Raw genomic sequence first — 27,958 nt, 5'->3', positions numbered from 1 at the left:
GAAGTACTAAAAGCGTATGGCTTTGACCACAATTGGATAAGATGGGTAATGGCCCTTGTTACCACAACTAGTTTTTCAATCCTACTTAATGGCTCCCCATCCAGAACCTTTAGGCCTTCGAGAGGCCTCAGATAAGGAGATCCTCTCTCCCCCTTCCTCTTTATTCTCATGATGGAAGGATTTGGCAAAGAGATCAAATCAGCCAATGCAGAAGGAAGAATCCAGGGTCTCAAACTAACCCTGAATGGAGATAGCTTGACTCATCAACAATTTGTGGATGACACCATGTTGCAGGGTAAACCCACGGTCAAGGAAGCTAAAGCTTTCAAACAAATCCTTAACGATTTTGCTATGGCCACTGGTACAGAGATAAGCCTCACCGAATCAAAAATTTTCTTTTTTAATACTGACATTGCTATTAAGAGAAACCTCTCTAGAATTATCGGCTTTCAAAGAGATCAACTTCCCTCCAAATATCTGGGAGTACCTCTCACTGTCAAACCTCTGAGCAAGGAAGTTTGGGAGCCAGTGACTAATAAATTGTAGGAAAAAATCAAGAAATGGACAAGCATATCTTTAAATTTAGTAGGACGGCTAGTGCTTACAAAGGTTGTCCTGCAAACTATTCCCATCTACATGTTTTCAACTCTTCCTGCTCCTAAAGGAGTTTTACAACACATCAGGAACATCCAAAGAGATTTTCTTTGGGGAAAAGAGGAAGAGAAAAAGAAATGGGCTTTGGTAGCTTGGGAAAAGCTTTGTAAACCCAAGACCCATGGAGGTTTGGGAATTCATGACCTGGAAACCCTAAGCAAAGTTGTGGGGGGAAAAAATTTGGTGGAGATGGCTAAAGGAAACGAGAACCCCTTGGGCCAAGCTCTGGAAACAAAAGTATGCAAATAACTGGCAAGAAAGGGATCATATTCGAATGACTGGGCTCATCAAGGGCTCCCACATTTGGAACAATGCTTGGGAGAATAGAGCCATAGTTCAGAAGCATAGTTTCTGGGAGATCAGAGATGGAAACATAGCTTGGTTTTGGGAGGATAACTGGCAATAGGAACTTAACCTGTGTAGAGAAGAACTAGCCATGCTTAAGAATGACATTGATAATAAAGGTTTACTCAGGCTAAGTGAATTTTGGGATTAGACAAGGAACAAGGGAAAATGGAGAACATGGAAGGACCTAGTATATAGTGAAGAGACCCCTTTGAAGGCCCAAGTAGAAGCTCTTGCAGTGATCTTGGAACAGAGAAAGATTTTGACTTCAACATCGTCTGACCAACTAAGATGGGGAAGAAACAACGAAGGCAACTTCAACCTCAAAGAAGCCAAAAGAATTGCCATTGGGCTTGACTTTCCAAACCCTGATAAGATATGGAAGGACCTATGGCAGAACCCGCACTGGATGAAAATCAAACTGTTCATGTGGTTGGTGCAACATAAAAAATTCTGACTTGGGAAAATCTTAGAAAAAGAGGTTTAGCTGGTCCATCTAGATGCTAGTTATGTGGTCTACAAGAAGAAACGATGGAACACCTACTCAACCTCTACCCATTCACCTCTACCTTGTGGAATTGGGTAGCCTCAATCTTCAGGCTAACTGACAGGGACGAATTCAGTATCACTGGCACTTTGAAGAACTGGAGGAAAGACTTCTCAGAAAATGAAATAATCAACAAAGCCTGGACTCTGGTACCAGGTTTTTTGATTTGGGATGTCTGGAAAGAATGCAACAATAGGATTTTCAAGAACAGAATTGGCTCAACCCAGAGCATCATAGCACAGATTATAAGACAACTTAAAGAAACTGTGAGCACCCTTCTAAAGAAACCCCCTGAGAACCCTCCTCTAAACCAGGATGCTCATATACTCTTTCATTTGGGTCTCCAGTTGCTTGTCCCCCAGGGCATAAGCAAGATCGTAAGACATACAACAGTGGGGAAGGACTTCTGGCAACCACCTCCTCATGGATTTTTGAAATTTAATATAGATGGAGCCTCTAAGGGAAACCCTGGGGTGGCTGGTTATGGCAGAGTCATAAGAGATGAGCAGGGATACATAAAAGTCATATTTCATAGTCATTTAGGGAAGGCCACTAATAATATGGCGAAACTCATGGCCTTAGAGCAATGCCTAGAAATCTTGATTAACTCCAATTTACACAATGCCATCACAAAAGCAAACTCTGAATTGATAATTAATTCGGTCAAGAAGATAGGCAATGGCACAGCACTAGAAAAAGTATCAAATCACTGACGGTTATTGCAGGTCTATCAATGTATACAATCCCACCTGAGAACGCTGAGAACACTCAGATTTGTTCACTTGCACAGAACAACCAATAGGTTAGTAGATCGTATGGCCAATGAAGGAGTGCTATGTATAAGAAATAATAGAAGATATACTTGGGAGTCGACACCCTCGGGAATTTGCGTGAGGACTGTCACAGATAGGCGATCAAAGACAGGGAGTATTTTCAATTTATGAAAGATAAGCAGTAAATAGACCAATGGAAACAATAGAAATTGAACCATTCACAGGGAAGAAGCAAGGGGTAAACAACGGGCAGGTTGATAGGTAGCCGACCAAAGATTGCAGTGAACTCCAGCATCCTATGGATTTCGGGTGGTTAACTTCACGTAGGATAAACCTTCAAACGGACCCGAAAAACTTTAGAGCAGCGATTTATGCTACTCATTGGGTCCGAATGGAAAAATAAAGAGTGGGCATGTTGCCGGCTCGAAATCAGCTCAAGATCGTCGGATCAACGAGGGCTGGATCGCACAGTATTCGGGTCATAAAGTAAATTGAAGGTTAATCCTCAAACGGACCTGAAAAATTATAGAACGACGGTTTTGGTTTCTCATTGGGTCCGTAAGACAAATTAAGGAGTGGGCAAGTTGATGACCCGAAATCAGATTATGACCATCGGATCTTTGAGGGCTGGATCGCTCAGTTTTCGAGTTGCTAAGTCAACCACATGTTAAGGCTTGTTTTTTAGTCACATACTGTTGCATTATGCGTTGTAGGATCTATGGGCCCTCGTCATCAAGGGCTCTCAAGTTCTATGATGCTCGAGAATTAAGTCTTTTAGCGAACCCGAAAGAACTTTAGAACCTTTTAAACTTCTCTTTCGAGTTAGGAAGGCAGGTATCCTACCTCATTGGTAGTTTGAGAGTCAGTGATTTTGTAGTTTTGTTTGAGCTAGGTACAGGGTTGCGTTAACCCAACTGTCTGTTGAGTGTTCACAGAGCTGGTGATGCTATTCTTGACCCCGTTAATAGGAAAAAAAAATGTACATTATGTATTTTTTCTTGATTAATGGAAGGCTCCATTGTTACTGGATCAAAAAAAAAATTCTCCTCATGGCTATGTAGAGGTTACAAACTAAATCTCGTAAAAACTAACAATCTTACTAACAATATTTGATTTTATATATACTTCAACTTAAATTTATCAATAATAAATTGTTTTTATTGCCCTGAAAGGCTACATCCTAGTATGGGGTAGATGTTAAACATAAATGTTTAGCATTTAACATTTGACAAATTTAATTTAATGTCAATGCCGACCCTAATTAAAAGGTCCATATAATTATTATGTATAAACAAAATATAAATTCAACATTGGTGTTATTAGACACTAGGAAGAGGAATTATGTTTGTGAGAAATGGTGAAATAATTAAAGTAAAATAGTTAATTTAATGTCGATGGGCTCTAGATCTTGAATATAATATTTTTTAATTTTTTAATAAAATTAATCATTTTTTATTAGGCTTAGACGTGTGTAACCTATTAATGTAATAAACATTTTGACTAAAAATAAAATAAAATATGGTGGATATGTATAACTTAATGTAACATAATATAATGTAAAGATTTTAACAAATAAAAATAACCCTATAAAAAATAATAACAAATAAAAATAAAAATGACCATGGTATTAAGAATGACCCATGGTATTAAGAATATGTGGTATTGACCCATGGTAATCATGTGGAATATAACCTATTTACGGGGAAAATTAAACTAGCCAATGCATTTTAGTTTGATGTTAAGGAGAGGCCAATGTTTCTCGGAGAGCCAAAATTCTTATTGCTAAGTTAAAGACTAATTCTCATCTAACTCTATTGTGAAAGAGGGCACTTGAAAATGCCAAAAAGTGTGGGAGGAAAGAGTATATATTTTTTGTTCTTTCAGAAAAGTGGAAATATAAAAGCATTTCATTTTAGAATGCGAGGTCTTCAAAGACAACAAAGAAAGTTATGCAGATATTATGGTAGCTATTTCTTTGAACAATCTATTTAGCAAGGGGTTTGTCCAGAAGCTGAGAGCATTTATTGTGAGGTTTCACAGGAAAACGACTGAATACATCAACCAGATTAAGAAGCAATTTGTCCCATAGGCTATCTTTAGCCTCGTGGACGTTAAACTAATTTTCTTTCTTTCTTTAGATACATAATTGGTTGTAGAAAATGACGGTGTTGAATCCATGTAGCATGTAAACATAATACATTTTTATGGATATGTTGGCACTTGCATTTGTATGGATGTGTTATCCATGTAGCCTGTAAACATAATACATTTTTATGGATATGTTGGCACTTGCATTTGTATGGATGTGTTCTGCCCTATGTCTTTTTGTATGTTTTATTTCTATCGTTGAATGGATGAATACATAATGTGTATATATGCATAGAGGATTTAGAGCTTCATGGACGCTAATGGATGAATACATAATGTGTATATATGCATATAAGCTTTAGAGCTTCGTGGAGGCTATTGGGTGATTCAAGGTGGTGGTGGCCCTATGTCTTTTTGTATGTTTTATTTGTATGTTGAGTGGATGAATACATAATGTGTATATATTGGTAGAATCCTTATAGTTTCCTAGAGGTTCTTGGGTGATTCATGAAGGTGTTTTTAAAAGTGTAAAGTTAAACAAGATTCCACAAAGTGAATAAGCTTAATGTTACGTTTTCCAAGCATTAGTAAACTTCCAAACCATTATCATTATGGTTCCACCATGGATACTAGAGTGGGGTTAGTCCATGTGATCGATTCCCAATGATGTGAGTGTGAAAATCCAACACCCTCCAAGGCAAATGGGGGAATCTAACCTCGGCCAAGGTTTTGATACCATGTTAGGTTTTCCATTACACCAAAAGCCATAGGCATTAGTAAACTTGCAAACCATTTTCATTACCTTTTTAAGTGATTCGAGGGTGAATCATAAAGTCGTAGTTAGTCCACCTGATACATTCCCAATGAGGTGAGTGTGGAAATCCAACACTTAACTATGAAAGGGAGCTAACGCGAGAGGAGGAGGTGGGAGAAATATTAGGTAAAATGTAATTATTACATTTTATCTAATATTTATGCCTACCTTCATCCACTTTTTACTGGCGTAAAATATAATATTATAATATTATATTTTACTCAATATTTCCCCTCAAATAGTCCACTTTTTATTGTAAATTTTATTTTTATTTTCCCCACCGCGAAACATAGTAACACAACAATATTCTAAATTTCCCAAAAATTCCAGTAGATTTTAAAAAAATCAACTTTGTTAGACTGCCATACTGGAATCGCTCTGATAAATTACAAGTCGAGATCACGGCTAGATTTTGAACTTGCAAACAAACTCAGTTATTTAGCACAGGATGCGCGTGGCGGATATACCTTTCTTTCACATACCAAATTCTATCCCATCACACCCATTGCACATTACATAAAACCCAACTCCTCCTACTAAATTTTCTCTAATAAATTACAAGCCTAGATCACACCCATTGCACATTACATAAAACCCAACTCCTCCTACTAAATTTTCTCTAATAAATTACAAGCCTAGATCAATCAATGCTAGATTTTGAACGACTTCCAAACAGCTCAGTTTTTAAGCACACGATGCGCGTGGGGCATATACCTTTCTTTCGCATACCAAATTCTATCCCATCACATTAATTGCAGATTAAAAAGAAGTAACTCGTCCCATGTCCTTGTATACGTAATGAATAGTGGACATGCATTAAATAATAACCTTTGCAGCATAACTCATAATGGTTGCAGAGGCAATAAGCAGCAGCCATTACATGGTTGCAATGAGCCGATACTGGTTGCAATGAAGGTTTCATTAGTTGCTGAATTGATCTATCCAGGAATTGGTGGGAGTCTGGCTCGTGGGAGTTTTCAAGGGAGTAGTCTTTAACGGGACTTTTTGAAAGCCTTTCCGGCGATTTTTTCCGGGGAAAATCCGGCAGTAATTTATTGGAATCCAAGTTTGATAGCTAATTTCTGCACAATGAAACCGTCCCAGGGGTTTTTCAGGGTGCTGAATCCGAATATGCAGTTAAAAAACCATTTTAACTGCAACAAATCATGATTTCATCTCAATTTCTTCCGCCGGATTCCGTCACCGGAATCTCAAAAAATCGCATTATAGACAACTCCGTTTTCAAGTTTGACTCTCGTTAATATGTTTGTAAACTTTCCTTGAAATTGCCTTGTGGATGGATCTAGAGTTTACCGTAAGTAAAACAACCCAGATATGATTTTCAGTGCATTGTAGTAATCGCTGGTTGGGTATGATTTGGGCAAGAGTTTACCACAACTAATGCGGCCTTGATTCGACAGGCCGTTATAGTTTAAAATGCCCTAAGTGTACGTCTCCAAAAGTGAATAATATAGATCCAGCTTCAGCCAAATAGTATGTGGCTTATGAAAACAATTGCTGCACCCTTTTTTTTTAATGAATGAAAATAAATTAACACGGTTTTAAACATGCCTGTGTTTGACTTTTTATTACAGCTTTCATGGCTGTAAAATTACTTATCATGAGCTGGTAGAGTGAAGCTTGTTTAGATGTAAAAGTTCTGGAAAAATAAATTTCTAACACCAATATCACATACAGTTATGTATTATTAAAAATTACAACAATTAAAAAGATTTTGTGAATGTAATTTTTATTTTAGTAAATTTTTGCGGTTTGTAATTGTTTGTAGCTCTAGTGGTAAGTTGTGTGAGACAGTCATTGTTGACTTTGGTTAATATTTCTTGATACATTATTAGGCTTTCTATGTTTCTAGTTTAATTAAGTTTATTGGTTCAAAATACCAACAAGTGGTATCTGTTCATTAAAATGTTATACTCAAGACTCAAACTGTATGAGAGAGTCATTATTGACTTTGATTAATATAAATATTTCAATTTCTTTTTGGTAGAAATTTCTTGACACATTATTACCATATAATATTTCGTGTTTTCTTTATCAATTTAGTTTCATTCTGTTTTTGTTTTGTGTGTCTTTTTTTCTTGTTTAATTAGTTTTGTTGGCTCAAGATACAACAAGTGGTATCTATTGATTAAAATGTTATAGCCCAAAACTCAAATTGATTAATATAAATATTTCAATAGCTTGCTTAGTGGAGGTTTCCTTGACACATTGTCAAGGTTTTACCATGTGACTACTTTATAAATTTAGTTTTGTATTTTGTGTGCATTTTCCCTTTTTGTTGAGCCGATAAGCTCATTTTACAGCGAGTTCGTCATCAAAGTTGAAATTTTGTTCATGTCTCCCAAAAAAAAAAAAAAGTCTCAAAATAAACTAAAATTAAATAACTATAGAAAACATTTAAAAAAATGGCCACTCATAAAATTTGCAAGTGAAGAAATTAGATCCCTTTCAACTTATGTATTACTTAAATGGAGTTGTCTTTAGTGCTACTTTTTGGAAGCTTTTCCGGTATAATTTCTCTAAATTCCGACAGGAATTTATTGAAATCACAAGTTTGATGGGTAACTCTGCACAATCCAAGTGCCCTAGAGGTTTTTCAAGATATAATAAAATCCAAAAAATAACACAAATCAAAATTTCACGCTGGATTTCAGCATCAGAAAAATCTTTCAAGCATTGGAAAGTCATATATCAAACATTGAAAAATCGTTTTTCAAGCATCGAAAAGTCCAAAAAAATCAGATTAAAAACAATTCCCAATTAAATTAACAAAATCAAAATATATCAACCAACCAATGATATCAAAACCAAGAATTGACTTAAAAATAAGCCACTATTTTCGAGGATTTATTTCACTGGAGAGATCAACGCAAAGGCGCAGCTGATACGATAGGCCGAGCAATGAAGAGAATTGGTCGACGAAGAGATCTGACCCCAGATAAAGAAGCAGAAGCAGAAACATATGAAAATATATGCATATCCACAGAGCAGCAGGGCCTGAAGGCTTTGCCAAGGCCTGGGAATATAATTATTTTTGAAAATTTAAATTAGATAATGGGGTCGTGGTGGAGGCACGCATGTGGGCCCTGGACATTAGGAGTATCTAATCTTGAGTCAATTGCTACGTGAAGAACCTCTGCAACACTTCATGTTGTTTGCCTCATAATTGAATGAGAATCCATCTCAAACCACAATGACCACTACCCCTCACAACCATCATCCATCATCCTGGCTGTCCCATCTCCTAAGGCCTAGGCGTTGCCCATGTTCCGACTGGTTGCGTGATATCCATGGTACTCTTGTCATGGTGTTAGAAATCCTCATCATACCAAACTCTTTGCCAAGCCACATCTACACAATTAAAGGGAGAGAGCATACACCTATTTAAATTTCAGACTAAGTTATGAGAGACCTTTTTAAATGTAAGATTTGTAGAAAGATTTGAATAAAGAGATTTGATTTTTTTGTTTTTTTGGAAAATCTTGAGTTAAGATGGATCTATATAAAATAGAAAGAGAAGATTATTTTAAAGTCTATGATTGTTTCTCATATGGTTGATGTGTTTGGCCCTTTTCTTGTAAAGCTTCACAATAAACCTTCTCACTCTCAACAAACCCCTTGCTAAATAGATTATCCCAAAAACTAGTTGTCACTACATAACTTTCCATGTCTTTGAAGGCCTAACATTCTAAAACTATATATTTTTCTTTCCACTTCTCCAAAAAAAATACAGTCTTTCCTCACACTTCATTTGGCATTTTCAAATATCTTTATTTAATTTTTAATATCTTTATGTATAAAAGTAAAAATAGGGTAATTGGTCGATTTTGAACGAGTTCCCAACAAACTCAGTTTTTAAGCGTAGTATACGGACGGGCACATATGTATTTTTCACATACCGAATTCTATCCCATCACACTCATCGCAGATTACATAAAACCAACTCCTCTTACCGAGGGTCCCATATCCTGTTCCCATCAGCTGATGGTCCCATGTCCTTGTATACGTAATAAGCAGCGGGCATGCATGAAATAATAACCTTTGCAGCAGAAACTCATAATGGTTGCAGAGGCAATAAGCAGCAGCCATGTATTCACAGTACATACAAGTCTTTGCAGCAGGAGCCAGTAGTGGTTGCAACGAAGGTTGAATTGATCTGTCCTCTTGGCAAGGTTAAAGTTTATGTCTCATTTATGATGGTTTTATTTTTAACTGATTTTTAATATTTATTTTTATCTTGGTTATTATTTTTTTACATAAAGACATAATCCATGAATATTTATCATTTTTTAGTTTAGAAATGTATTCATAAGATTTTTTTTTTGAAATGCATTTATAAGAAATTGGCTAATTATTTGACTTTTGAGCTTTTCTAAGCATTAAAATTTTGGATATCCCAATTTTGAGTTGTCTGAAATGCATTTTTCAATAAGTAAATCAAAGACAAGAAAGTACCCATATTTTAAAGATTTGTTAGTTCAACATTGAGTTTCAACAATTTTGGCCAAAATTTAATTAGATTTGATGGGAAAACATCATTGGAAAATAGGCTAAAAATTCTAATATTTAGCCTATTGCCATTCATAATAATCAAAATCATGTTAGTTCAAGCATTTCATCCAACTTCTGCAAATTATATTCATAGTTGCTCTCACATGAAAATAGTGAATGTAGATACTGTTGCAACTAAATCAGACAATAAGCAAATTATATTCATAGTTGCTCTCACATGAAAATAGTGAATGTAGATACTGTTACAACTAAATCAGACAATAAAATTTATCTTAACAGAAATTGAAATACACATACCATGTTTTCAATATGATAAAAAAAATACATTCAATATCATTATGTAATGAACTAAATTTGGTATACTTTCACCAAAGAGCTAATTGTCAAAACACAACACCATTACAAACATAAACATAAAAGCAAAAACTTTAAATATTTAAGGTTCTTCTTTCTTTAGCATCTTTCTAGATGTCATACACCCTATCCTATTCCACCATCGATGAATTAAGCCCAGTTAGGGACACTCTCATCAAGGCATCCAATGCAGCTAACAATAGTTTTGTTCTTCATACATCCTTTATTATGTTTTGTCTAGAGAATCCTCTCTCACATGTGACTGTACTTGTAGGAATAGTAAGTATTGTCTGCCATATCTTTGACATGTTAGGAAAATTTGTATGTAACATTCTAACATAAAAATTCTTCCAAGTGTTTTTCATGGATGATCCCTCATAGTTAACACAGAGTGTCAACAAATGGAAGCAATTCTTTCAAACAAGATTCAAAATCAAACATCATTTTGTTTTCTTCACTTTCACAATAAGGATGTTGTAAGTGTTGAAAAATCTTTTCAAGCTAGTTGTTTGAATTTCGTTATTTGCCATGAACATCCTTTAAATAATGGCAAAGGCTAAACATCCTTTCTAAGTTGAAAAATACAAGATCAAAGAATCTTCCATTCAAACTCTCTACTCTTTATTGAACCTTCAATACAAGGTTTCCATGAATGTTTTTGTATATCAACAAAGTCACCATATGCATGTGGAACTATTACAAATCATAATTCATGTTTTTGAAGAAGCCCTTCCTTATCACAAATTTCTAGAAATCCAAAACTAGATGCATATAAAAATTTAGATAAATAACATGTGTCATCTACAAATGTGTCAATGCTTAAAAACCACCATTTTAAAGTGCTTACAGTGACATTTATGACTACCCCTAAAGAGGTGATATCAACGTACTATTCATGGAATTTCTTGTTCAACATGTTTAATTCACACATTATATATGCAACCATATGTAAACAAAATTATATTGAAAATATCCTTTCCTTATCATACCATCAGCCTTTTCTTTCATTTTTCCACAATGTTAATATGGAAGACATAAGTGCAACAAGTCTTTCAATGACTCATCCCCTTGAAAGCCATCTAACTCCATGGATTTAAAGAGCCCAAAGAGTTTCAAGTTGCATAAGTTTTTGTAGAGAAACAAGTTCACTATTTCTTTTTGTAGAATTTTTCACCAAGAATATACCTTATTTGCTATTTTTTCAACAAATAGTAATTCATGTATTGTTTTGGAAGCATGTGACATGGCTAAAGCTTCACAATGAGCAATGAAATAAACATCTACAAGATTAGGTACATCTTTTTTCAAGAAAGTAATAAAACCATTTTCATTAGCAACCATTGAAGAAGCACCATCTGTGGAAAATCCTATCAATCGTTCTTTTGAAATGCGCCTTGATTCCATTAAACATGTGATTGCATTATAAGTTCCTCTTCCATCAATAACATTTATGAGCTTCAAAAACTGTGAAATTAGAGGCCCCAATCCTTTTGAGTTTAAAAATGTGGCATAAACCACAACATTTTTCTCTAAGCTACGATGAATTAATTTCATCTAGCATCAATGAAAAGAAAGGGCTATCTAACATTTTTAAAATTTGTAGCTCTCCAATATATTGAGATATAGCAAAAATGAATTCTTTTGCAGACATGTGATTTATATATAATTTATACTATCTTTATTCTTTGGCATATTTGGTGTTTGTAAGGACATTGCAATAAGTAAAATGATTCATATTTTGAGAGCGGTAAATCATCTTGCACCATCCAATACACTAATTTCACAGTGCTGATGTTTTTTTCTTTGTTCCTATCGTCAATATATAAAATGTGTTATGTAATAGACTTGCTTTCTTCTCATTTCCACATATACACTTTTCCTGTGAAAGTTTATGGATGTTTGGAATAGGCAGAGAAACTTGTGCTAATTCCCCATGGCCTCGTTGCCTTATGTGTTTCACGATATATGCATTTCATAATTGTTTTTCCTTCGTGCTTTACCTCTCTCAACCACTTATACTTAATTTCCCATTGTTCACGAAGCTCTCTTCTTACTTTCATTTTTTCTTTTCTTTTGGGTGCTAGGTTCCCCCCCTTGAATTTCTTCATCGCATTCTTCATTATGCCCCAAAATATATAAATCTTCATTTATATAAAAAGTACAATCCTCTTTATCACGCTATGAAACTTGAGATGTAGTAGACCATCAAAAAAAAAAAATTGCTAGAAAGTTGGTTCCTTTTTTTGAAGACATTTTTTGATATATAATACCTATATAATAAAAATAAATAAATTAGATATATATGAATTTCAATTCATCAATTAAAAATATAATAAAAAATTAATCTTGCATAAACTTCAAGAAAGGATATTAATGAGGGAAAAAATGTGTAAGTTAAGCCAATGCAGCCAAAAGAAATAAAAATTAGTGATTGAATTTTTCAGAAAAGATACTTCAATTCATTCATAGAGTAAAAAAAAGAAGAATATGCTCCAACCTAATCATCAATTTGATCATTATTGTACTATAAGTACACTAATAAAAAAATTCCAGCATAAATAATCACACTCATAGATGGTAATAGAAACTATCAAATGCTTTCTCGTTCTAATACTTCACCTTTTGGTATTTAGATTACATAATTTACTAGAGAAAATGGCTTCAACAAGAGTAAGAATAAATGTGAAAGAAAGAAACTTGAACTGAGCACTCTGCTCGCCTATTACACATAACTTTAGTGAACCTAGGTCCAATCTATGTGAATGGATTTTATCTGGAGATTCCTAAATGCAATTTAGGTGGGTTTAGAATCAACCAAAATCATTGGAGTTTGTTTTCAGAATTTCAATCTATCCACAAATACCCTAAAATGAAACACATGAAACTATTTATTTCCTTGGATTCATTTTGGAGAGGAATCACAGGTTGAATTAATCATCATTGCACACACTTTACATATTTACATTGAATAATGAAAATTTTATTCTAAACTAAGCCCATAGCTTGATCGTATACAAGATCATATCTCAACCTTTATACATTTGTCTAATTTGAAAGATAAAAATTGTTTTCTGACTACTATCACTGTAGGATACTAACACCCAATATGGAATATGTAACATTACATTTAGTAGGGAAGTCAACGGGAAGAATAGGTGTTTTATATTGTTGTGCAACCTCCTTGTTTGAATTAGGATTTGGATTAGGGTCTAGTCTAGGGTTTGGATTAGGGTTTGGTTTAGGATTTGGATTCAGGTTTAGTTTAGGGTTTGGATTAAAATTTGGTTTAGGGTTTGGATTATGGTTAGGTCTAGGATTTAGATTAGGGTTGAGTCTATGGTTTGGATTAAGGTTTGGGATAGGGTATGGATTAGGGTTGGGTCTAGGGTTTGGATTAGGGTTTGGTTGCATAGGTAACTCAGACCATAGGGGAGGATTAATTGGTGGTGCATTAGATAGAAATTGTAGTTGTTATTGTTGTTCATGTAATTGATTTTTCATGGGATATTTTCCTAGAGAGGAGGCTCCAAATCATTCTTGAGGCCATCAAGATATTTGACCTTAGGGAGAGGGCCAATGAGAGGGTCACTATGGCCATAAAGTAGGATATTCAATTGGAGGAGGACTAAAGGTTTTCAATGGAATCATGGGATTATAGATTTTCTAAGGAATTTGCCGAGGATAATAAATGTTAGCCCAAGTATTAAATAATGTTGGATTCTGAGTTATACCTATTAGTCAATTTAATTCCTTAATTGATTCCCTGAGTACTTATAGTAATCTTGGCAGTGATGGGATTTGTTTTGTTGAATGAGCCTTATCACAAATTCTGTAAACTTTAAGGCTGTTAAGTGGACACTCTCTGAAGAAGTGCTTCTTCCTAAAGTTGGAGCAAAATATCAATATTGGTTCCTAAGTTTTAACCTGCATCTGTTCTTCTTGCAAATCATCCAATTATGAACTTAGAGAGCAAATAATGTCATTTTTTAAATTTTCAAGAAAAATATTGATTTTTGCATTTGTGAGTTCAACATTAGATGGTTTTTGTATCTCAATAGAAATTTCAGACATTATCCTTGAAATTCTCATTAAAAGTTTTCTCCAGATCCATCTTTCTATTCTCAACAAGATTCTGGTATATTTTTTCATCACATGGATGAGTATATAGAAGGTGGTTCTTACAACACCCTAAAAATTAAAGCCTTTCTGATGCAGGAGCATCTGGACTTAGCCAACAATGTGATTTTTTGTTCACATGTTGTGGCTAAAAGAGTTGAATTTCATGACCTGAGTGGTCAAAAAGTCAGTTTTACTAGAGAGGGTTGGATCTCTTGAAGATGAGTTTTACTTCATTATTGTAATAGTTAGGAAATTGTATTATTTTAGACTAAGGCTAAGTTGTTAGCATACGTGTGTAATAGAGCTTAACGATAGATATTTGATTGTTAGATTGATCAAAATAGAGATCGAGTTGTTAGTGCAGTTAGAATAGAGTGACTCATAAATGAAAGGAAATATAATGGGAAAAGATTAGCTGAGCTAAGATGATAGAGGTTTGAGTGAGAGGCGAGAGTTTGAGTGTTAGAGAGGGTTTGATATTGAGACAAAGGTCAATATATTGTTGTAATTGAGCCGAGAGGGCCAATACTCTATAACAGATATTATATTAATGAAATTGATTTAGTGTGTATTTGTAATATTCCTTGTGTGGACTCTCGTTTACTCTGTGTATCTGCATTCAGAAAGTTAACCAGGTATTTCCTTTATTTTCACACCTTAAACGAAAATCTCAGTGTTTAACGTATTTTCTCATCTATCATGGTTATTTTGTGTTAACGTTTAATTTTGCGATTAAACTCTAAAACCATTGATTAAGCGCTTTACTTAAGTATTGAGTTAATGCACGTGGTTATATCTGAAAGGCGGGTTTTAAACAATGAAGGTGGTTATCGGGCGAACAAAGAGCTGTAAGTGGTATTTCGGCGGAGTCACTCGATTCCACTAATCAAGTGACATGTAGCACTCGGGTGGAGAGTGAAAATCGCCTTATCTGGTTGATCGATGGTGGAGGATCAACGGACTGTTTTGTTGATCGGCAGGACCGTTGGATCTAGAGAGAAGAGATCTACGGTGTAGAGTGATATTGATGGGTTTTATTGATTGGGTTGATTGTTGACTGTCAGATTTGATAGAGAAGAGATCAACAGTGTGAATTGAAGCATTGTTTATAAAGCGAAAGTCAACGTGGGACCAAATTTGTAAGTAAAAAGTGGGGACCCTCTGTGTAAATCGAGCCACAAATAGAATCCGCTGAAAGCACCCGATTAGTTCTAAAGTAACCAACATTCTATTTTGAAGACTTCAGGTTATTTTCACCAACCTCCTGCATCATTTGGTATCAAAGCAGAGAGATTAAGGTTGATTGCAGTAAACATGCCACCAAGGAGAGGAGCCCGCATTGGTCGAGGAAGACCTGAAAAAAATGCAGTTTTGCTGGAGGAGATCCAGAGTTTGTGTACGAGAATGGAAATAATTGAGACTGCTCAGAGAAGAAAAACTGATGAAGGAGTTGACAGTGCTAAAGAAGAATCTTCTAAGGAAGAAGAAGAGGAGGAACACGAAACTACCAGAGTTATCAAGATGTTGGTGAAAGTAGGAGGAAAACCAAAGGTGGAAATTCCTACGTATGAAGGGAGTCTCAATGTAGAAGAGCTAATGGATTGGATCAGTTCATTGGACAAATATTTTGACTATGAAGAGGAAGCTGATGACAAAAAGAAGGCGAAGTTTTCAGTTACCAAATTGAAGGGTCATGCAACTATTTGGTGGGATGAACTACAAACATCCAGAACGAAAAAGGAAAGTCCAAGATCAAGCAATGGGATAAAATGGTGAGTAAAAGGAAAGCTAAATTTATGCCTAAATATTATCAGTTAAATCTTTTCAAACAATTGTAGAATTTAAGGCAAAAAGGAATGTCTGTTAAAGAATATACATAAGAGTTTTATAGATTGAGTATTAAAGTAGGACATGCAGAGGATGAAATGGAGAAGGTAGCCAGATATATCAATGGATTAAGGTATGACATCCAGGATGAGATCAACTTGATGAGTCTGAAGACTATTGAAGATGCCTATCAAGTAGGTTTGAAGGTAGAAGAGAAGATGTTGAGAAAACAGAATCAGAGGAATAGAGGAAGAAGTTCAGTAAGAGGTAGAGGAACTACCAGACCAAGGGGTTAGCAACATCAGCATGAAGTAGGAAGTTCAAGTAGTAGACCACCATAGAGGGAAGATTTTAATAGAGGAAGATTTGCACCTAGAGGAAGAGGCCAAGGAAGAGATATTCGGTGTTACATATGTGGAGAATGGGAACATGGATCATGGGACTATCCTCATAATAAAACAACAAGTCAGAGGAATGTGAATGTGGCTGAGGCAAAGGAAGAAAAACCTCAAATTGCAGACAAGGAAGAACCACGTGAAGTAGGAGAATCCCTATTGTTGAAAAGGGCATTGCTTAAGGCAGAGAAAGAGATTGGAGAACTAGATCAGAGGAAGATTTTATTCAGAACTACATGTAAATCTAAAGGTAAATGTTCTAAAGTGATAATTGTTAGTGGAAGCACTAATAACCTTATTTCTATAGAGATGGTGGACAAGCTAGGATTGGTGAAGGCATTACACCCTACTCCTTACAAAGTGTCATGGTTGCAGAAAGGACATCAGATCATTGTGATAGAACAATGTAAGGTAGAGATACATATTGGTACTTATAAAGATGTGATATTATGTGATGTAATGCCAATGGATGTATGCCATGTATTATTGGGAAGACCTTGGTAGTTTGATCGGAGAGCTATTCATGATGGGAGGAGAAATACTTATACTCTGGAGAAGGATGAAAATAAACATACACTGCTGCCATTGAAGGATGAAGTTGACAAGGGAGAACATGGAAACAATGTTATGATGATAAGTGGAAAGAAGCTATTGCAAGAGGTTGAAAAAGGCGAAGAAATGCATTTTGCTATCATAGGGAGACCTAAGGTAATTTTGACTTCCACAAACTTAGATGATTTACCTAAAGAAATCAAAACTTTGTTGAATGATTTTGCTGATATTATTGTGGATGAGTTGCCAAATGCATTGCCACCAATCAAGAGTATTAGTCATCATATTGATCTAATACCAGGAGCAAGTTTGCTAAAAAAAGTAGCATACAGACTAACTCCTCAAGAGAATGCAGAAGTTGGAAGACAAGTGCAAGAATTGATGGATAAGGGACTAATTAGAGAGTGTCTTAGTCCATGTGTTGTACCAACAGTACTCAACCCAAATAAAGGAGGTGAATGGCGAATTTGTACAGATTCCAGAGCCATAAACAAGATCACTATCAAGTATATATTTACTTTACCATGCATGGATGATTTAATGGATTGTTTGAGTGGATCAAAGTATTTTACTAAAATAGATCTGAAGAGTGGATATCATCAAATAAGAATTAGAGAAGTAGATGAATGGAAGACTGCATTTAAAACAAATAGTGGGTTGTATGAGTGGATAGTGATGCCTTTTGGACTCACTAATGCACCTAGCACATTCATGCTATTGATGAATGAAGTCTTGAAGGAATATGCACACAATTTTGTTATTGTTTATCTTGATGATATTCTAGTATTTAGTAGAAGTAAAGAATAACATCTAGAGCATCTTAAGTTGGTATTAAGAACCCTGCAGAAAGAGAAACTATTGATAAATCTGAAAAAATGTAGTTTCATGGAGGAAGAATTAATTTACTTGGGATTTGTAGTTTCTAAAGAAGGGTTGAAAATGGATCTAGAGAAATTCCAAGCAATTTGGAACTAGCCTATTAAGGAATATATTTGAGGTAAGAAGCTTTCATGGTCTTGCAAGTTTTTATAGGAAATTTATCAGAGGTTTTAGTCAGATTTGTGCACTAATTCTTGAAACAATCAAGGATACTAATCAAACATTCCAGTGGACAGAAGTAACAAACAAGAATTTTAAATTGCTGAAGAGGAAAATCACAGAGAAACCAGTTTTGGCTTTACCTGATTTTGAAAAGGTATTTCAAGTTGAAACAGATGCTATTGGAGTTGCAATTGGAGCAGTTTTGAGTCAGGAACAGAGACCAATAGCATACTTTAGTGAGAAACTAAATGAATCTAAGAAGTATTCTTCTTATGATAAATAATTTTATGCTATTGTACAAGCCTTAAAGAAATGGAGACATTATTTGTTACCAAAGGAGTTTATATTGTATTATGACAATCATGCATTGTAGTTCATAACAAACCAGCCAAAATTGAGCCAGAAACATGCCAAGTGGGTCGAGTTTTTACAGAGCTTTACTTTTGTAATAAAGCACACAAGTGGTAAGTTGAACAAAGTTGTTGATGCTTTAAGCAGGGTAAGTTTTATTGTGTAAGAATTCAAAGTTGGTGTTGTAGGATTTGAAGAAATGGTTGAAATGTATAAAGATTGTGAAGATTTCAAAGATATCTATACAACAGTTCAAAATCCAATAGTTCATAACAGAATTCAATGGTTATATTATCTTATCCAAGGAGGTTTATTGTTTAAAGGTAACAAGCTGTGCATTCACAAATGTTCTATGAGGGAAAACATAATAAAGGAGAAACATAGTGGAGGATTATCTGGTCACTTTGGACAAGACAAAACCTTTTCTCAGGTAAATGCTTTTTACTATTGGCCAAAGATGCAGACTGATGTTAAGAGACTTGTTGAGAAGTGCAGGATATGTCAGCATGCTAAAGGGAGAAGCTAGAATATAGGATTGTACCAGCCATTGCTAATACCAAACCAACCGTGAGATGCAGTTAGCATGGAATTTGTTTTGGGGTTACCTAAAACTCAAAGGGGGAATGATTCTATTTATGTTGTGGTAGATAGATTTTCTAAGATGGCACATTTCATTTCATGTAAGAAGACTAGTGATGCAACACATATTACGAATCTATTTTTTTAAGAAATTGTAATATTACATGGATTGCTTGTAAGTCTTGTGTCTGATAGAGATACAAAATTTGTAGGGCATTTTTGGAGAAATCTTTGGAAGAAACTAGGAGCTAACCTTAGTTTCAGTTCAAAATACCATCCTCAAACAGATGGACAAACCGAAGTAGTTAACAGAAGCTCGGGGAACATATTGAGAAGTTTAGTGTATCAAAGTCCTAAATAGTGGGATTTAGAACTAGCTCAGGCTGAGTTTGCTTATAATGACACTCCAAACTAAAGTACTGGAATGAGTCCATTTCAGATTGTTTTTGGGATGAATCCAAGACGTGTGTATGAGGTCGGAGATTTGGGTAAACAAGAGATCAAAAGTGCAAAAGCTGAAGAGTTTGCAGAGCAAATGCAAAGAGTACAGGAAGATGTCAAAGGTAGATTGTAGGAAAGCAGTGGCAAATACAAAGAGAGAGCAGATATGAAAAGAAGAGAGAAAGAAGTCCAAGTGGGAGATTTAGTGATGGTGTATTTGAGAAAATAAAGATTTCCTTCTAAGACTTACAATAAACGGAAAATGAAAAATATAGGACCATGTAGAATCATAAGAAGGTTTTCAAGTAATGCTTATGAAATTGAATTGCCAGAAGGGATTGGGATATCACCTATCTTCAATGTTGCAGATTTGTATCCATACCAAGAGATAGAGACAAAGCTACAGTAGGAGATTACAGAAGATGAAGTTCAAACTTTGAACTGGGAAGAACAAATGCCAAAGACAATTAAGAAAGAGGTGGAAACTGTTTTGGAGAAAAGAGTAACCAAGAGAACCAAAGGACAGGTTTATTTTCAATATCTAGTCAAATGGAAAGGACAGCCAGTGGAGGATGCTAGTTGGTTGACAACAACAGAGTTGCAGAAGTATGGAGTAAACCCTAAAATTCTGAGGGACGATTCTTTTCTTCCCCGGGAGTCTGATGCAGGAGAATTTGGACTTAGCTAGAAATGTGATTGTTTGTTCACATGTTGTGGCTAAAAGAGTTGAATTTCATGACCTGAATGGTCAAAAAGTTAGTTTTAGTAGAGAGGGTTGGATCTCTCGAAGATGAGTTTTACTTCATTATTGTAATAGTTAGGAAATTGTCTTATTTTAGATTAAGTCTAAGTTGTTAGCATAGGTGTGTAATAGAGCTTAAACATAGAGATTTGATTGTTAGATTGATCAAAATAGAGATTGAGTTGTTAGTGCAGTTAGAATAGAGTTTGACTCATAAAAGAAAGAAAATGTAATGGAAAAATATTAGCCGAGCTGAGATGATAGAGGTTTGAGTGAGAGGCGAGAGTTTGAGTGTTAGAGAGGGTTTGAGATTGAGACAGAGGTCAATATATTGCTGTAATTGAGTCGAGAGGGCCAAGATTCTATAACAGATATTATATTAATGAAATTGATTCAGTGTGTATTTGTAATATTCCTGGTGTGGACTCTCGTTTACTTTGTGTATCCGTGTTTAGAGAGTTAACCGGGTATTTCCTTTATTTTCATGCCTTAAACAAAAATCTCAGTGTTTAACATATTTTACCATAAGTCATGGTTATTTTGTGTTAAGGTTTAGTCTTGTGATTAAATGCTAAAACTATTGATTAAGCGCTTTACTTAAGTATTGAGTTAATGCACGTGGTTATATCCGAAAGGTGGGTTTTAAATAGTGAAGGTGGTTATCAGGTGAACAAAGAGCTGTAAGTGGTATTTTGGGGGAGTCACCTGATTCCACTAATCAAGTTACACGTAGCACTCGGGTGGAGAGAGAAAATCGCCTTATCGGGCAGGTATTCTCCATGCAAGTAGTTCACCCGATATCCTTTGAACCTTTGGATCTAGTGTGCGGTTGATTAATGGTGGAGGATCAACAGACTATTTTGTTGATCGGGTTGAGTGAGGACTGTTGGATCTAGAGAGAAGATATCTACGGCGTAGAGTGATCCCGATGGGTTTTGTTGATCGGTTTGAGTGTTGACTGTCGGATCTGATAGAGAAGAGATCAACGGTGTGGATTGAAGCACTGTTTATAAAGCGAAAGTCAACGTGGGATCGAAGTTTTAAGTAAAAAGTGGGGACCCTTTGTGTAAAGCGAGCCATGAATAGAATTCTTTGAAGGCACCCAATTGGTTCTAAAGTAACCAACATTCTATTTTAAAGACTTCAGCTTATTTTCACCAACCTCTTGCATCACTTTCAAAAAAATGAACAAAATGTGTAGGAAAGAAACAAATTAAAGGAATCAACTCTAAGGAAACAACATCTTGAAGAAAACTTAGGTAAAGAAGCAAACCAAAATGGAGCAAGTCACTAAGGTCAATCCCCTAAGCGCCTCCCCCTTAACAAAGCCAAAATGTTGGGTGCAGTACATGATAGATTAATGGACTAACATTTAATTTTCAATCTGAGGTCCATGGACTTCGAGGCACAACACTTGAAATTCCATAGAAAGACTTCACGGACCTGCAAAACAAAACCCTAATCTTGCCTATTTGCTCACACCTTTGAATTCTTGTAAACAATAATCAATCGTGCAATCATAGGAATTCATTAAAAGTGAGACCCTCACTATTACAAACACTAATCATGCAATATACCAACAATTGAAAAAAAAACCTAATTGTTGGAAAACAAACCCTAATTAAGGAGAAAACCCTTATTGTCGATATTTGAAAAGAAAACCCTAGCAATCAAGAAGCAAACTAAACTAGCGATAATCAAGAAGAAAACCCTAATTATCTAAATAGAAACCCTAGCTACTAATTAACTAGATATCTAAGCATTATTCCAAGTAACTCCAAGGTAAAGACTATCCTAATAAGCTAATGAACAAAAAATTGAAAGTATAAAAATCCACACATTGTCAAGGAAAATATAAAATTGCTTCCCACACCATGCAGAATAGAAAATAATGAAATACATTTATAAACCTGCACTCAGTCTTAAAATTTATTGTGTTTATGTAGAATCCACAAGAATAAAAAAGCATCAGAAATTAGCTTAAAACATGAGTATCCTATATATGCAAACAAACCATATCTTCCCTCAAACCTGCACTCAATTATCCTATGTACAAGCTTTATATATATATATATATATATATATATATATATATATATATATATATATATATATATATGTGTGTGTTTGTATACAATATAGACACACACACACACACACACACACACACACACACATACTTTGGAGATCATTTGATGTCACTATTTATAAAAAAAATGCACAAATATATAATAAAGAAATGATGTGCAATTATGGAAAGTGTGAACTATCTCTTTGTTAAAAAATTACAGGTTTATAAACAAGTAATCAAATTCCTTTTATAAATGACCCCTTTGAATTGAATCTTAACATGTATCATAAGAAGAGAAACAATGCATTAGATGTATTGAAAAAACCATAGTCTCAAAATAACAATACATGTATGTCTTGTTGTAAACTGTAGGTGTGAAAGGGTTAAAGACTAACATCACCAAATTTGTAGTTTGTGCTCCAACACATCACCATTATGAAGAGTCACACACACACACACACACATATACTTTGGAGATCATTTGATGTCACTATTTATAAAAAAAATGCACAAATATATAATAAAGAAATGATGTGCAATTATGGAAAGTGTGAACTATCTCTTTGTTAAAAAATTACAGGTTTATAAACAAGTAATCAAATTCCTTTTATAAATGACCCCTTTGAATTGAACCTTAACATGTATCATAAGAAGAGAAACAATGCATTAGATGTATTGAAAAAACCATAGTCTCAAAATAACAATACATGTATTTCTTGTTGTAAACTGTAGGTGTGAAAGGGTTAAAGACTAACATCACCAAATTTGTAGTTTGTGCTCCAACACATCACCATTATGAAGAGTCTCATAATCCAAGAAGAAATTCGTATGTATATGCTTTATTCTGGCGCAAAAGTATCACTAATAGCATTGCAAGGCATGTAACTCACAGTTCGACTCAAACTTGTTACAACTCAAGATACAACAATTGATCCTTGGATCTAAGACATACATGGTTCTAATTGGACAAAGAGAGTCTTTAAATCTCAGTAGATATGTTGCATTAATGTCATGGATTTCTATGAAATAATTTAAATATCTAAGGACCCAACAATCCTCTTGTGTACCCACTTAACGAAACATTCTAGACCATAATCAAAGATTGAAATTGTAAGAGATAAGTTTATGAAATAAGGTGTTGTTAAAGGAATCCTGTTGTAACTTCTACATATTGTTCACATAGTGATAAGTTAAACTAATGATTCATATATGAGACATCCACCATAAAAACTTGTTACATTCACAATTATAACATTTATAGGTCTCTACATGTGAAGCAAGCATGAGATAAAAGAATATATGTAAACAAACAAAGTATGGAACCCTCCACACGATGAATTTCCAGATCTAAGAGAAAAACCAAATATTAACATACCAAAAGAAGATATATAGATTTCCTAATCAAAATAAACAAAACAAAAGGGGGCCACGAGCTAGGTTGGCAAGCCCAACCAATCAGCTCATGCCCTATAAAGAATTTAAATCATAAAGTGGCTAGCAACGCAGATGTTAAAACACATAACATGGCATGAGATTCCATTAAAAACATTGTTCAACCTCTACATCATGTGGAAAGAGAAGAGTCAAGTGCCCAAAAGGGAGTTGTCCCATAGTCCAAACCGACAACATAAATCTATAATAGTGTTTCCAAAACAATATCACTACTAGCATAGGGCCAGGACTTGAATTTTATAAATTTTACAATTACATTTCCAAATAAAGTAAAAATAAAATGGGAAAAGATCATAACAATTTGACATCAAAAGGAGGCATGTCACAACTACAAACTAATTGAAGAGATTATAGATCTAGTGCATTAAGACATTTTTTATTTTTCTCATTTTCTTCAAATTTGGGCGTAATTTAGAAATCTAGGAAATTTTGTGTTTTTAACAAATTTGACTCAAACAACTTGTATCTCCCAGACCATGGCTACTTTTGTAAAATTACCTATCTGCTACTCAATTTTCCATGCTAGGAACAAAACCCATGTCCCATTATTTTTAGATTCACCCTCATCTGCACGAAATTTGAGGAGGAAGTTGGTTGGTTGAAATTTGTTGCAAATTTGGATTGAAAAATTAATTATTTTCTATAAATCCATTTGAATGACCTGAGAATGTTTTGATTCACATGGGAACATGAAAACATTGCTATGGAAAAAAACCAAGCTCTTGATTTCCTCCAGAAGTGCGCCAATATGCCAAACTATAAATGGGTGCAGGAACTGTACTACCGGTGCAGGATCGAGGCCAACTATTGGTGCACTTAGAAATTAATTATTGATGTATATAGAGGCAGTTTGATCAAGACTTAGACCAAAGTTTCATTTGCCTTCCTGAGAACTTGGGCATAATTAAAATAACACAAGAAATACTTTTTTGATTTAAACCTTATTAAAACAAAGGGAATATGTTAAATAATAAAAAAATACCTTATCATTCTTCAATTCAAGATAATTGGCATAATAATGTACAAAAAAGTGATAATACCTATAAAAATTAGGTAAAAATTAGTTGATCGAAGGGTAGAAAGGTGTGTAAAATTCGACAAAATTGAGATCCAACAATCTTCATTCCAAAGGTGAAGAAGAAAACCTATATGAGAGGCTAGGTTTCCTAGAAGGTAAGTTATTGCTTTGTGATAAATGTAAAGAGATGGGTCATCTATCTTCTAAATGGTCATATGACGTTTCTTAAGAAATGGATCTAAATCTGTGTGATGATTTGCCAACACATTTGATGGTGAAGGTAGGGATTTAGATAATAAGATTTATTTAAGGAAAAGAACTCATTTATTCTCTCAGAGAGATAAATGAGCTTTCAGAATAAAATATCAAGCAAAAATAACAATTGTGAGAGTATGAGCTTGAGAATGAGAAGTTTAGAAAAACAGTCATTGATCTAAATGCTCATAGATTAAGGAGAGGACAAGAGATTAATTGAAATAACGACCAATCAACTTAATCAGAAAAAGGTCTATTATGGGAGACTACAAGCTAAAGTGGTCTCATTGAGACATGATTTATAGGAGGCTAATCATTAACTGACTTGTTGGAATTTCTAAGTCTATCCATTAGAAATCCTTCTTGTACTATCTGATTTATTTATTCCTACTTGTTCAGTTACTTAAGAAGTTTTTTACCATGTAAATACTAAAAATAAATACAAGTACAGTATCAACACATAAAGATCATCAACTGAAAGAAATAAGCACGCAAGTGACATAGTTACTTTTGGACGAATGTCCACGGAAAAACCCAATGCGGGAAAACTGGTGAAACTGTCAGAGGGTTTTATTATTAAGAAGTTTCAGAATACAATCTAGGTGCCAGGAATGGCTCACCCAATAGAGAATTCCCTTGGTAGTATTACCTATCAGTTGGAGATAGATATTCTAGCTAAATCACCAGAGGAATGATCCCACAACAACACTGTAGCACTTTTTCTTCTGTCTGACACTCTGACAGGGACTGCATGACCCTATCCATCTCTCCAGCTCCAATCTGCACCAGGAAATCTCCCAGCGTCAGCCTCTAGGGTTTGTGTTAGCCTCTTTGGCCTAGCGTCAGCCTCTCAGGGCTTTGCGTCAACCTCTGGAGCCTCTGCATCTCCCATGCTGGCCCTCCTCAAGCTCTGTCTAGCTCCTAGTTGCCTTTGCGTGGCCTGTCGCTGCCTCTACGTGGCCTCTAGTTGGCTCCGCATCAACCCTCTCCTCGCTTCTGTGATGATCCTCCTGGTACTATCTCTGCCTCTCTACTACCATATTCACTGCCCCTCAGCTGCAGCTCTGATCACTCCTTTGATTTCCTCAACAAGCCCTGCCCCAGAAGATTGAATTTTTAATCAACTCAATGTGTTCTCCAACTGTTATAGACATATTTGGGCACTGCAACCCCAATCACATATGTCGATAAACCAAGGGCTCTCAAACCCCTAAAAGTGTTGTTTCACACCCTAAAGGATCATGGTCAACTGATTACATCATTACCCAGAATTTCCACCTGAAAAACTACTCAAAACTGGCCAAAACTAGACCATACAAACTACTCCATGCTTAGGGTGTGATGCATGTCACCTACTACACCCAAGAGGTGTGATGCATACTAAAAAGGCCTTTTGTAGGGTGTGATGAGTGAGAGTAGACAAATGGCAGAGATAGTTTGCTAAGTGGAAACCTAGAGAATCTTCTAGAAACCTCTCATATGACACTTGCCTCTCTGAATTCACCCAGGGATGAGTAAGAGATCATGAAATCTCCAAGTGGAACCAAGAACTATAAGTGAAATGACACTAATAAAAAACCCAGAAGCTGGCTCACCCCTCTACAAATATCTATATATGGATCCCTCATCTGAGAGATCTAAAGGCTGTAATTTTGTAATTTGTAAGGAAGTGTTGTTGGTTTCTCTTTGAGACATCGCATTGTTGGGTGATCTTGCTTTTCATGAGGTGAAGAGGGCTTTCATGTTGGGAGGATGATGCTAGATCAGACAGCTCGGTTTGTAATCCTCTCTTCTACTTTACTATCAATAAAGTTATTTGAGTTTTCCTCCATATACTTGTGTATTTTAAATCTTGTATTGGTGAATGCAATTGTATGGTTAATGTACTTCTGATTCTGCATTGTTTATGGTATTATAGATCTCTATGCTTTGATGGTGTTTTGTTGCTTTGCCTCTACAAGTGTTCTTTAAAGTGGGACAAGTGAGAAAGGAGTGGCAAACTCTATCAAAGGAGAGAGGAAACAAGCAAGGAGCCAAGCGAAAGATTAAGGTTGGTGCTCTCTTCTTCTCTCTTATCTATCATACATAAAGGAAAACACAAGTTACGTTGAATTGTTTGTTTCTAAGATAGCTACCTATCTTAGTGGGACTAGTAGATCAAATAGACACTAGTTTTCCCGTAAACAAAATGGCGACTCCACTGGGGAGTGAATAGTTTGTTTGTTTGTCACTGTTGTTTGCTTTATAAACTACAGACGAAGCCTGAAGTTAAGCCAGCTAGCCTTCGAACTACTTTTGCTATGCAACTACAAAGTAGATCAACACTGCTTCAGTCAATCTCCGGGTTGGTTTATGAACTGAACATCTGACTTGAAAACATCCTAAGTGCCCTTGTGGTAGCTCAATAACCTCATAAGATCATACCCCTATACTTTGTGTTGACTATCCATCATAGCTCAGCCTAAATCACTGAACTTAGCTCCAAATTTTGAGCAAAAACCAAGCTCAGTTTCGTTCCTTGGTCCATTGCACTGTCTCTAACTAGCAGCTTGGATGCATCGCACCTCCTGTGTGTTGCAGGTGAGATACATCCCTGTTTCCCTTAAGGATAGGTGCGATGACTGAATGATACTGTTTCCTTCTCTGGAATTTGGTTTTTTTCTTCTTTGTTTTCAGCTCTATTCAGTAGTTTTGCTGCTTATGATCAGTATATCATTGTTGAAGCCTTCTTCCTTTACATTATTCAGCCTCCATTAATAAGGAATTGTGAATGTTTTTTAATGTATTTTTCATCATTTACAGTCCTCCTTTGCAAAAAGTAACTTAATCGAACTGTCGTCTTTTGATTCAAAAGTGTTGTAACTGTCATGAATCACTTGGTAGTCCGAAACGTTGGGTTCACAAAAACTCTATAACAGGTCATTCCTCCTCTATCTAAAATCTATCCTCACCTGTACGGATTCACTATTTAACAACAAGAAGAGTGTCGTAAAGTCTTCCTCTCTAG

This window comes from Pinus tabuliformis, chromosome 4_2, assembly GCF_031772625.1.
Source record: "Pinus tabuliformis cultivar Carrire ecotype Pingquan chromosome 4_2, CPIR1, whole genome shotgun sequence".
NCBI classification, from domain to species: domain Eukaryota; kingdom Viridiplantae; phylum Streptophyta; class Pinopsida; order Pinales; family Pinaceae; genus Pinus; species Pinus tabuliformis.
Note: the sequence above shows the minus strand (reverse complement) of the source record.